The sequence below is a fragment of the Prionailurus viverrinus genome, chromosome B1 (genome assembly GCF_022837055.1).
Source record: "Prionailurus viverrinus isolate Anna chromosome B1, UM_Priviv_1.0, whole genome shotgun sequence".
Taxonomy (NCBI): Eukaryota; Metazoa; Chordata; class Mammalia; order Carnivora; family Felidae; genus Prionailurus; species Prionailurus viverrinus.
The window spans coordinates 13,136,785-13,149,509 of NC_062564.1; the positions used below are offsets into that span (position 1 = coordinate 13,136,785).

The 12,725-nt window shown below is 39.5% G+C and overlaps 1 pseudogene; it reads right to left on the reverse strand.

Moving 5' to 3' along the window:
* Positions 1-1,663: 1,663 nt before the first annotated feature.
* Positions 1,664-1,778, reverse strand: LOC125164970 (uncharacterized; annotated as a pseudogene).
* Positions 1,779-12,725: the final 10,947 nt, after the last annotated feature.

A 12,725-nucleotide genomic window follows, 5' to 3' on the forward strand; every position in this document is an offset into this window, starting at 1 on the left:
AAATCAAAATGACAATTTTACTCAACTTTCACTGCACACCTACGATGCGACTGGTTCCACGCTGAGTGTGGAGGATTGTCTAGCAGATGCTGCTGGGCCCTCCCCACCCCTCCCCCTTACCACTTTAGACACTGATATTACTGTCACCCCCTTGCAAATGCCAGTAGCTGTATTCCTTGCCACATAAGAGCAACCCTCCATCAATTCCCAGTGGAAGTGGGGGTGGGTAACGGACTTGTGTGTTGGACATTGATTCCTAGAGGTTCTCCAGCATAAGTGAGCTCTAGTCCCTCATAGTAATAGCTAGCTAGTCAGATAATGCAGCTGGTACTAGTTACATTCCCCTCCTTATCTCCCAGTGTTTTTTTCACTTCCCAGGAAAGGATTTACACTGAATCACTGTCTTGAGGTGTGCATCTTGGCTCCATGGGGAACCAAGACTCAACCCTTTCCTTCAGTGTCCTAGTGGAAGAGAGAATATTATGCTGGTAATTCAGACCCTGGCGACAAATTCTTACACAAGTGTGAGCAGAGGGTGCTATGGGAAAATGTTGATGAGCATCTTGGTCTTCAAAGAAAGCTGTCTGGACAACCTTTCCAAGGGTGCTGCATTAGCATGGTAGGTTTTTCCTACAAAAACCATGGCATCCAGTGCACACCTTGTTCTTTCACTGTCTCTAATCTCCGTTTTCTCATCTATAAATCAGGAAAAATAATATTGCCTCAGAGTGAAGAGATAAGGTTTGAATGAGATCATGTTACGTAAATTGCCTTGCATAGTGCCTGGCACATAGTAAACATGTAACAAATGTTTCATAACTTGGTCTTTCTCAAATGGGCTAAAATACCTAAATTCTTGACAGTCCTGGAAAGACTCCTTGGGTCATCCCGTCAACTAGGTTTCCCCAGGGAAGGCTATTCCTGTGGACGTTAAGCTTATCCACACTGATTAGATTTTTTCTTTTCTTTCTTTTCTTTCTTTCTTTCTTTCTTTCTAACCATTTTCAGTTTCAGGATATTTTCCCAACTTTGTGGCTAAATTCTGGGGGGGGGGGGAGTTTTCCCCTATTAATTCTCATTCACGTGCAATCTCCAATAGACATTAGCCTAATGGGAATAAAAACTTTTCTTAAAAATCTCCCACCAAAAAGCGTTTTTTCACAATCTATAAAAATGTTTTCCTGATCAATGATATCAAAACCAAAAAAACAGCGGAAGTGATCAGTGAAACTAGGCACCAGATCTTTGAAAGAATTAACAAAATTGAAAAACCCCGAGCCAGACTCATCAAAAAGAAAAAGGAAAGGACCCAAATAAATAAAATCACAGCTGAAAAAAGAGACATCACAACCAACACCACAGAAATACGAACAATTTTAAGAGAATATTATGAGCAATTATATGCTAACAAGTTGGGCAACCTGGAAGAAGTGGATAAATCCCTAAAAACATATCAACTACCAAAACTGAAACAGGAAGAAATAGAAAATTTAACATAACTAGTAAAGAAATTGAATCAGTAATAAAAAATCTCCCAACAAACAAGAGTCAAGGGCTGGATGACTTCCCAGAGGAATTCTACCAAACATTTAAAGAATTCATTAATACATATTCTTTTGAAACTGTTCCAGAAAATAGAAATGGAAGGAAAACTTTCAAACTCATTCTATGAGACCAGAGTTACCTTGATTCCCATCCAAGTACTAACCAGGCCCGACCCTGCTTAGCTTCCGAGATCAGACGAGATCGGGCGCGTTCAGGGTGGTATGGCCGTAGACTTGATTCCAAAACCAGACAAAGACCCCACTAAAAAGGAGAATTATAGATCAATTTCCCTGATGCACATGGATGCAAAAATTCTCAACAAGATACTAGGAAATTAAATGCAACAATACATTAAAAGAATTATTTACCATGATCAAGTGGGATTTATACCTGGGCCACAGGGGTGATTCAATATCCACAAATCAATCAACGTGATATACCACATTAATAAAAGAAAGGATAAGAACCGTATGATCCTCTCAATAGATTCAGAAAAAGGATTTGACAAAATATAGCTCCAGTCTTGGTAAAAACCCTGAAGAAAGTAGGGATAGAAGGAACATACCTCAAGATTATAAAGGCCATATATGAAAGACCCACAGCTAATATCATCCTCAATGAGGAAAAACTGACAGTTTTTCCCTTAAGGTCAGAAATACAACAGGGATGTCCACTCTCACCACTGTTGTTCAACATAGTACTGGATGTCATAGCATCAGCAATCAGACAACGAAAAGAAAGAAAAGGCATCCAAATTAGCAAGGAAGAAGGCAAGCTTTCATTTTTTGCAGAAGACGTGATACTTTACACGGAAATCCTGAAACTCCACCAGAAAACTGCAAGAACTGATACATGAATTCAGGCAAGTAGCAGGATATAAAATCAACATACATAAATGTGTTGTATTTCTATACACCAATAATGTAACAACAGAAAGAAAAATCAAGAAATCGATCCCTTTTACAATTGCACCAAAAACCATAAGATACCTAGGAATGAATGTAACCAAAGAGGTAAAAGATCTGTATGCTGAAAACTATGGAATGCTTATGAAAGAAATGAATGAATGAATAAATGAATGAATAAAGAAGATGTATATAATATATTATATATTATATAATATATATATACACACACCCACATTATATGTATATATACATTACACACACACACACACACACACACACACACAATGAGATATTACTTGGCAATCAAAAAGAATAAAATCTTGTCATTTGCAACAACATGGATGGAACTAGTATATATTATGCTAAGTGAAATAAGTCAATCAGAGAAACACAAATATTTTATGATTTCACTCATATTTGGAATTTAAGAAACAAAACAGATAAACATACGTGAAGGAAAGGAAAAATAAAATAAGATAAAAACAGAGAGGGAGGAAAACCTCAAGGGATTCTTAAATACAGAGAACAAACTGAGCATTGCTAGAGGGGAGGTGGGTGGAGGAAGGGCTAGAGGGGTGACCGGCATAAGGAGGACACTTGTTGGGATGAGCAGTGGGTGTTATATGTAATGTGATGAATCACTAAATTCTACCCCTGAAGCCAATACTATACTATACGTTAACTAACATGAATTTAAATTAAAAAAAAATGTTTTTCTGATTAAATATAAATGACACAAAGGTAAGCAGGAAATAAACTTTGTTTTTATTTTGCATATTATTTAAAAGAAATTTGTTATGACTTAGAGATAACGGTCTCATTCTTATCCCTTGCCCACCACAAATTTTAAGAATCTGTGATTCAATTCTCTACTTTTCCCAACTTAAGAATAAAGATTACAAAACTACAAGGCGATTTTATTATGTGTAGGTATAATTCTAATGGGTCCAGCTGATAGTCATAGAAATTTTATTTTCCCAGTTTGATTTCCTGCTATAGAAGTTCGAAAATCCAAATGGTTATTATTTAATATTTTTGCCATCAGTTCTATGACCCTTAAAGCATTAACCCACCATTTTAATTAACATGTGCCTAATGTGCCAGTAAAACTCTTTTTTTGAGAGTTATAAAAGACTAGACATAAAGGAATCTTATCTCTACTATAAAAAAATTAAAATAAGATATCCCAGTCTTTTTCTAAGATTACTGGTTAATTTCCATATTTTGAAAAATACAGGAAAATGTCATAAAAATCTGCTTTCATGCACATCAATCCCAGGGCACTGGGTAAGGAAGAACAAAGCTTTGTAGAGAACAGATTCAGCTAGGCTGGTTGAACTTATCAAGCAGTACTGCTGGTCCAGAAACCAGCCAATATTTAATCCGTTACACAAAGGATAAAATAGGGGCTACTAAGATGATATTACAGAGGGAGACAAACTATTTCCCAGGAGCAAGTGGCCAAGAGTCTGCAAGGATCACGGAGTTAGCCCAGCCCATTCTGGGGTGGTTCTGCTTGGAGCATGGGCAATATACACAAATATACGCATATGTATGCAAAGGTGATTAAGACCTGGCTTCTGCTTCCAAGTCATTCCTGGTACAGAGGAATTTGAAGAAACAATACGAAACACTTGGCAATGATATGGGAGGAAGACTTCGTGTATTTTTTGTACTCTGATTACATGACGCCTTCCTTAACCTCCCCGCCTGTCTCTCCAGACCTTCAGCCTTATTTCTGTTGCTTCCCCAGGTGGTTGATGCTGCTGCAGACAAGTCCACCTCCCAACTGCCTCAGAAACATAACATGCCTTGGTTTTTCTTTCTCCCTTCACTGAAATACCATCCAGTATCCTAGCTGACCAAATTCTACCCCCATCCCAATCATCATCCAACACTGATCCCTTCCATCTCTGAGCAGCCACAAACCGTCCTATGCTGTTTGCAAAGTGTATGGTGAACAACGGGTGTGTTTCTTGTCTTCCAAACTATGTTATGACCTCAGAGTAGAGCCCATGGCTTTTCTACTTCATTTGTGTTCTCCACGGCAGGTGCCAGAGTGCTGAGTACAAGGTGGATCAAAGTGTATCTATTCTATCTGGGGTGCCTGGGTGACTCAGTCAGTTAAGTGTCTGACTCTTGGTTTCAGCCAAGGTCACGATCTCGTGGTTCGTGGGTGGTTCGTGGGTGGTTCGTGGGTGGTTCATGGGTGGTTCATGGGTTCAAGCCCTGCATCGGGCTCTGCACTAACAGCATGGAGTCTGCTTGGGATTCTCTCTCTCCCAACCCTCTTTTTGTCCCTTCCCTGCTCATGCTCTCTCGCTCTCGCTCTCATTCTCACTCTCTCTCTCTCCCTCTTTCTCCCCCCCCACCCTCCCCCACTTGTGTTCAGTCTATCTCTCAAAATAAATAAGTAAACTTAAAAAAACATCTGTAAACATGCTGAAGCAATGAAATAGGAGGTTTATAATGTGGTCTTTGTTAAGAAAAAACAAAAGGAGGGGCACCTGGGTGGCTCAGTCGGTTGAGCATCTGACTTCAGCTCAGGTCATGATCTCACAGTTTGTGAGTTCAAGCCCTGCATCAGGTTCTATGCTGACAGCTCAGAGCCTGGAGCCTGCTTCCAATTCTTTGTCTCCCTCTCTCTCTGCTCCCCCCAACCCTGCCCTCTATCTCTGTCTCTCTCTTTGTCTCTCTCTCTCTCAAAAATAAATAAACATCAAAAAAAATTTATTGAAAGAAAAAAAGAAAAAAAAGGAAATCAGACATCATCATGTGTTCATACGTAAAAGCATGGTTTCTTTTAGCTGCCTGCTAGAGAACCTAACTCTGACTAGCTTAAAGCATAAGAAAACCAATTGATTCACCAAATAGCACAGAAGGGTGGAGTTTCAGTGTTCTGTTAGCTTCGTAGTTCTGGGTACATTTTTCTGCAGTCCTCTTAGCTCTCCCTGCCTCCATAAACCAGCTTCTCCTTGGGGCAGGAGTGAGCGGGTTGTTTCTAGGCTTTACTTCTATGACGTATCTACCTCCATGACCCCGAAGTATCATCCATAGAACACTAAGAGACTTGCTGTTTCTCTCCCCTAGAAAATCATATCTCATGCTCTTAGACACTGACCAATCCCTGGTCATTGGGATGGAATTACTTTTAGATTAATGGGCAAGAACCCTGGGAAAGGCTGAGGGGCGGAGGAAACAGGTAGCATCATCTGAAGCACACGGGTTGCCCTGAGGGTGGGCCGGTGCTTGAAGAGAGGCAGAGATACAGAGTGGACAATCAGTATCCTTCACTCAACCATGAGATTTTTACAAGGCACGGTGATGTGGAAAAGGAAGAATGATGGGGCGCCTGGGTGGCGCAGTCGGTTAAGCGTCCGACTTCAGGCAGGTCACGATCTCGCGGTCCGTGAGTTCGAGCCCCGTGTCAGGCTCTGGGCTGATGGCTCGGAGCCTGGAGCCTGTTTCCGATTCTGTGTCTCCCTCTCTCTCTGCTCCTCCCCCGTTCATGCTCTGTCTCTCTCTGTCCCAAAAATAAATAAACATTGAAAAAAAAAATTTTTTTTTTTAAATCTCTAAAAATAAAAAAAAAAAAAAGGAAGAATGTTTTCAAATTAGGGTGAGAGGCAATCATTGCAAACTTGACCTGGACATTTGAAAAACTATGTGAATATGCAAAAAGCATTGGGAGACAAAGAACAAAATGAAGTCAAAGTCAATACACTGTGCCCTAGGTTTGAAAGAACTGAGATTGTATAATCTAAACAAGAGAAAGTTAAAAACAGATGCCATAAATGGCTTCGATTATTCAACTGGTCTTCATGAGCATGCTGAGTAATTGTTTTCTGTTTCTCTAGCAAACTCACAAAAGACTTAAATGATGTCAAAAGAAAGTGCAATGTGGGCCACCTGGGTGGCTCAGTTGGTTAAGCCACCTGACTCTTGATTTCAGCTCAGGTCATGATCTCACAGTTCGGCTCTGCACTGATAGCACGGAACCTGCTTGAGAGTGTCTCTCTCTCTCTCTCTCTCTCTCTCTCTCTCTCTCTCTCTCTCTCTCTCTCTCTCCCCCCGTTTAGATAAACAAACATTAATAAATGTTAAGAAAAGAAAAAAAAGGAATAAACTCCCTGACCTTAGAGGTGGCGACTCCGAGAGAGTAGATCAGAGACTCTCAGAGTTTGCATTACCCCCCTTTGCCTCTCATGCCTCCAACCACGTGATTACTAGATCTGGCTGCTCTGGCTGATAAATCCCTTTCTTCTGTCTTCCTTGTTCTCTTCATCTGGTTTAATTCCGGCTTCTACTTATTATCCACCCGGGCTATTATACTGGCTTGCTAACTGGGCTCTGCCTCCATTCTATTCACATTAGCCTAAAAATGCTGAGTTATCCCAGTAAAAGAGAAAAACAAACAAACAAAAAAAACAAAACTTCCCATGCCCCACCCCTGCTTCCAACCTCAGATCAGTTCCTAACTATACCTTTCAGATAAAAATCCAACTCCCTTACAAGTTTTCCAGATGCTTCCAGCATGGCCCCTGCTGTCCTAGCTCCCATTTCTTTTACATGCAAACATGACACATTCACACTTCTAACAGGAGGGAAAAATCTCTCTTTTTACACTTCCATGCATTTCTGTTCACTCTCCCCGCGGGTCTTCTATGCCTTTCTACTCCTTTCAGAACTTTTTCTGGCTCTCTCTGACACAGTCAGTGACGTTCTGAACAACTGGCACTGACCCGTGTATTTGATTCGGTTGGAATTACTTGGTTATCTGTCTCCTCCACAGGCACTTTGCTTCTCAAGGGCAAGGGGTGCCCTCCTCTCTCTATCTACCTGACTCCTCACACAGCACCTGGCACCTGGTTGAGAACTTATTAAACCTTGGTTTAAAAATCTGTCTAATTCATTAAGGCAACTCCAACTTGGAGAATGGTAAAGTATGGGATTTTTTTTTAGGTCCCCTTTAGATGTTTTAAGGAAAAGACCAACTGTATTACCCCCTGATGTGCATTTTGGATTCATGTAGGCAGCAGGAGAAAGACTGAACTTAAAAGGGAAAACTAAATATGCCAAAACAAACGACAGAGGACGGAAGGGGATTTGTGTTGTCCATCGCGTTCACCCAAATTGCCTCGCTCGTGGTGGTCTCTCTACTTACTATTGAAGCAAACTTTTCATTCTCCAGCGCAGACATATGGCATTTTCAATAACATATTCCCATGTCATGTTTGTTTGTTTTAGACTAAAGAGAGATGCCCAGCTTACTCGACTAAATCTGTAAAGAAGCATTGTGCTGTTATTTGAAAGGCATTGTTTTTTTCTGTCCTGTCAGTCACAAACCGTTTTAAATATGGGCCTAATCACCAGTATTCCGGGGAGCTTACCGCATGGGGAGGTGGGGTGCAGGGAGGCTCAGAATCACAGCAAGTGTGTGGGGGGGACTCAGAGATGCCAACTGACATACAAGCAGCATGTGGCTGGCAGGCAGACACCTGCACCTGGGATCCCATCTCCCCAGGACCAACTCAAGTTCCTGCCCTCAGCCTTGACATGGGGAGGGGGGAAGAGCTGGCCTCTGAGCCAACCTGTAAGTGATCTTGTCAGGTGCTCACGCTTTCTATGAGGTGGATTTAAGAGTCAGGCGGGTGGTTTTCCTCGTATCAGAAAATGAGGGCTGCAGACCAGCTCTCAGTGAGCCTGATGGGGACAGATTCGGGGGGTTGCTCTAGAAAGAGATTTTTGTAAAGGAGAATCGTAAGAAAATGATTTCTTATTCTTACCATTAATTTCCGAGTGCCATTTTTCTTTTTTTTTTTTTTTTTAATTTTTTTTTTTCAACGTTTTATTTTTGGGACAGAGACAGACAGAGCATGAACGGGGGAGGGGCAGAGAGAGAAGGAGACACAGAATCGGAAACAGGCTCCAGGCTCTGAGCTGTCAGCCCAGAGCCTGACGCGGGGCTCGAACTCACGGGACCGCGAGATCGTGACCTGGCCGAAGTCGGACGCTTAACCGACTGCGCCACCCAGGCGCCCCCCGAGTGCCATTTTTCAATTCAGAGGAGCCAGAAATGCAATACTTACCCAAACAGAAATCAACGTAGAAATCCACCCAGAAAGTTCTCTAATGTGATTTATTTATTTTTTATTTTTTTAAATGTGTCTCATTTGACCGAGCATTCTGCTTCAGGGAGGACAGAGATTGGACTGTGGAAGAGAAAGGAGACACCCAGCAAGCCAGTGAGATCTGTTGAAAAGCACTGGTGATCAGTGCGGTGTCTTGTCACAGCCAGGTCACCCTCAAATTTTAAAACGCGTCAGCGTATTCGGTCACCTTTATGAATTAATTTATTTTGAAATCTAACTATGGTCACACTACGGTTATGTTCCCTGGCCCTGCGTATACCCTACTGGGGTTGTCCTCTTGGTACTAATTTCTCATTTTCGACAGAATACCCAAGTTTCATTTCCCATTTTGTATACTGTCCTTTCATGGACACTTATTTACACTTGTTAGTGAATTAATTTCACACGTTTAGACTTCAACAGTCATTAGTGTCATAATGATTACAGTAATTATATGAATAATGAGGCTCAAGTGATCAAAGACAGATGACTTCCTGTAGGTGATGGGCAAAGTCAACCACTGTTGGTGGCCAGTGTAATCAGTTTCAGTGTGCTTAGTATGCGTTTAAAGATGTTTTTCTGTGATTCGGGAAAGTATGTTGTACATTCAGCTGAAATTGGACAGATCTAAGGATCTAATACTCCACTTATTTAATGAAGAACGTGGTGAGGGTGGCACGTTTACTAAACCTTGTTTTCTGGCTATCAGTACTGAGACCATTAAGGTACATAATTAAAAGAATTAAAAGGATGTGCATGTAATTGATATAAATACCACAAGTTATCTTATTCAGTAGCCAGTGATTACACTCACTTAATTGTCTTGATTAAGAATTCAAAACAATGGATTCATTTTTTTTTTTTTCTTCAAAAAGGGTTCTTTGAGAGGTTACATTTTCAGGGAGCTATTCTAGGTGATTCCAAATCCTTGGACTTTTTAACTTTTGCAACTGCCTTTGACCGTCTCCCCTTCCTATATGGCCTTTGGCAGGATGGAGGATGTGGGAGGGCTGTGATGGTAAAAATAGCCAGTTAAGTTTCATGAGTATTATGTAAACAGCTTGAGGGCAAGACTGATTCTCATTCATCTTTTTCTTCCCAGAATCTTTTCCATTAGCATCACAGTCCTGTTTGTTATATTCTGCTTTCCTACACATATACTCCACCTTCCCTTTAGAAATTCCCTGAGTAATACTAATTCTAGCGACAATACCCTTATTCTTGTTGAATGAGTTGACATACTTGTCTATATTTAAGATGAAATAATAGCCATTTATAATTTTACATACACATACCACTCCTGAATCCTAACTTCTCGTCAAGTTCTGGTCTAAAACACCACAAGCGTTTAAAGTTTTGTGATAATATATGGCATAAATACATTTAGATCTTTCATCAATCTGGAATCGGATTGTGTGTGCTGTGTATGAGGGATGGGTCAGATTTCTTTTTCATATGAAATTACTTATCACAATATCATGTATTGAAAGTTCATCCTTTTCTCATTGATTTCCACCTACCACCTCATTTGTCAGTTGTTTATATAGGGCTCTGTTTCTTGGGTATTTTTCCGTAACAGTTTTGCGTGTATTTTGTTACACTTTTTCTTAAGAATTACAGGTGTTTCAGGGCGCCTGGGTAGCTCAGTCAGTTAAGCATCCAACTTCGGCTCACGTCATGATCTCGCAGCTCTTGAGTTCAAGCCCTGCCTCGGGCTCTGTGCTGACAACTGAGAGCCTTGAGCCTCCTTCGGATTCTATGTCTCCCTCTCTCTCTGTCCCTCCCCCACTTGCACTCTGTCTCTCTCTGTCTCTCAAAAATGAATAAGTGTTAAAAAAAATTTTTAAGAAAAGATTTATAGGTATTTGATGCTGTTGTGAAGGGTATATTTTAAATTTATGTTCTATTTGCTGGAGTGTTAAAAATACGCACAATCTTATATACCAACTCACTTTCTAGTAAGCTTACTAAGACCTCTTGTTTATTCTAATAGTTTATATTTGAAGAAATATAGACTATCGTGTCATTTGTTCACAGGAATGGTTTTGCTTGCTTGTTTGTTTTTCCAACTTTTAAACTAGTTTTTCTTTCTTGTCTTACTGGACCATCTATACCTTCCAATACAATGTTGAATGAAAGTGGTATTAGCAGCTACCCTTAAGGAATAGTCTTAAAAATAATATTTTCAGTGTTTCACTCTTTTGTATGGCACTGTTTTTTAAGGTACTTCTCCAAGTGTTTAAAAGGTTTTATTTTTTTGGTTTCTGGTTTTGTTTTTGTTTTTTTTTTTGTATCATGAATGGCCATTCCATTTTATCACAGGCTCTTTTTTTTTTACATCTATTAAGTTTATTATTTTCCTCCTCAGTCTGTGAATGTGGTGAATTCCATTTTTTATAGATTTTCTGATGTCAAATCAACCATATTGTATCAGTTTTTATGGATTAGGCTGCACTGCATTAATAAGCATCACCAAAATCTCGATCAAAACAATGATGGCTACATGTCCAACAGGTTTTAACAAGTGACCTATGTTTATTTCAGTCTAGTTCTAAGACCTGAGCTGGTGGGCAAGGCATCTTGACACATGCTTCAGTGATCATCATATCACAGTCACAGAGCATCAAAAGATCTTTCTTTGGCCATTCAGTGCCCTCACCCAGAAGCAGTTCACATCACTTCTGCACACAACCGTTTTGCCTAACCTACTTCCGTGAATGTGGGGAAATGAAATTCTCCCGTGTACCCAAAAAGAAGTGGGAAGCCTGGACCGAGTGACCATTAGAAGCCTCCACTACAGGGGCGCCTGGGTGGCTCAGTCAGTTACGTGTCCAACTTTGGCTCAGGTCATGATCTTGTGGTTTGTGGGCTCAAGCCCTGCATCATGCTCTGTGCTGACAGCTCAGAGCCTGGAGCCTGTTTCAGATTCTGTGTCTCCCACTCTTTGCCCCTCCCCTGCTTGTGCTCTCTCTCTCAAAAATAAATACACGTTAAAAAAAAGAAAAGAAGCCTCTGCTGTATTTGCATTTATGAAACAAGTCTGCTTTGTCATAAGACATACATTTCTGTACATTACTGGATGCCTTTTGCATCTACATTACTGAGTGAAACCGATCTGATATTTTGGGGGCAGATTCTGGCATCAAGGACATGTGAGCTTCGTAAAATGGGTGTGAGTATTTTTCCCTCTCTACATTCTGGAGTAAATTGTATAGAATAGGTGCTTTCTGTTATTTGAATGTTTGGTAGAAGAAATCTGTATAAAAAACGAGAGCTAGAGTTTTACTAGTGAGAATATCTTTAACTACAGAATAAGTTTCTTACAAGATTAATAACATTACTAAGATTTTCTATTCTTTCTGAGGTTAGTTGAATAAGTTATATTTTAGGAGATTTTTTTTCATTTCCTGAATTGTCAGATTTACTGGCATAATTTATTCATGTGTATCAAATATTTCTATCATTCTTTTTTTATTTTGTCATTTTCTTTTTCATTCTTTATGCTGAAAAATCCCCCAATGTTTGACAATTTTATTAGTCTTTTAAAGAAAAAATAATAAGGTTTCTGTCTTTTGATTTTTCTTTATTTCATTATTTCTGTTCTTTACTGGTTTTATTTGTGTTTTTCTTGTTTTGTTGTTCTTTTTATAATTTCTTTAAAATGCATGCTTGATTCATTAGTTCTTAGTCTTTCTTTTTTTCCAATATAAACATTGAAGACTTCAAAGATTTCTCCTTCATCTTTCCCAGATTTAGTAGTTGTTAGCATTGTTCTTTTCCTCTCTCTCTGTGTATGCATATGTGTGTATAGATATATATGTGAGTATATATACAAACATACATACATATGTATGAATATATAACCAGGCATATTTATGAATATAAATATATACACATACACATATATACATATACATACAGACATATGTGCATTTTTATATATTACATACCTAATTACATATATGTATACACACATGCTTGTACAATCACTTTTGTTGAAGGTATGTAGGTAGTAAACAAAGTCAGTTTTTGTTTGGAAATCTTTATTTCATCTCTGTGTTTTAAAACCTGGAATTTTAGATGGAGAACTTTTTGTTTTATTTGTTTTCCTATGTAAAGATATTATATCACTGTCCTCTTC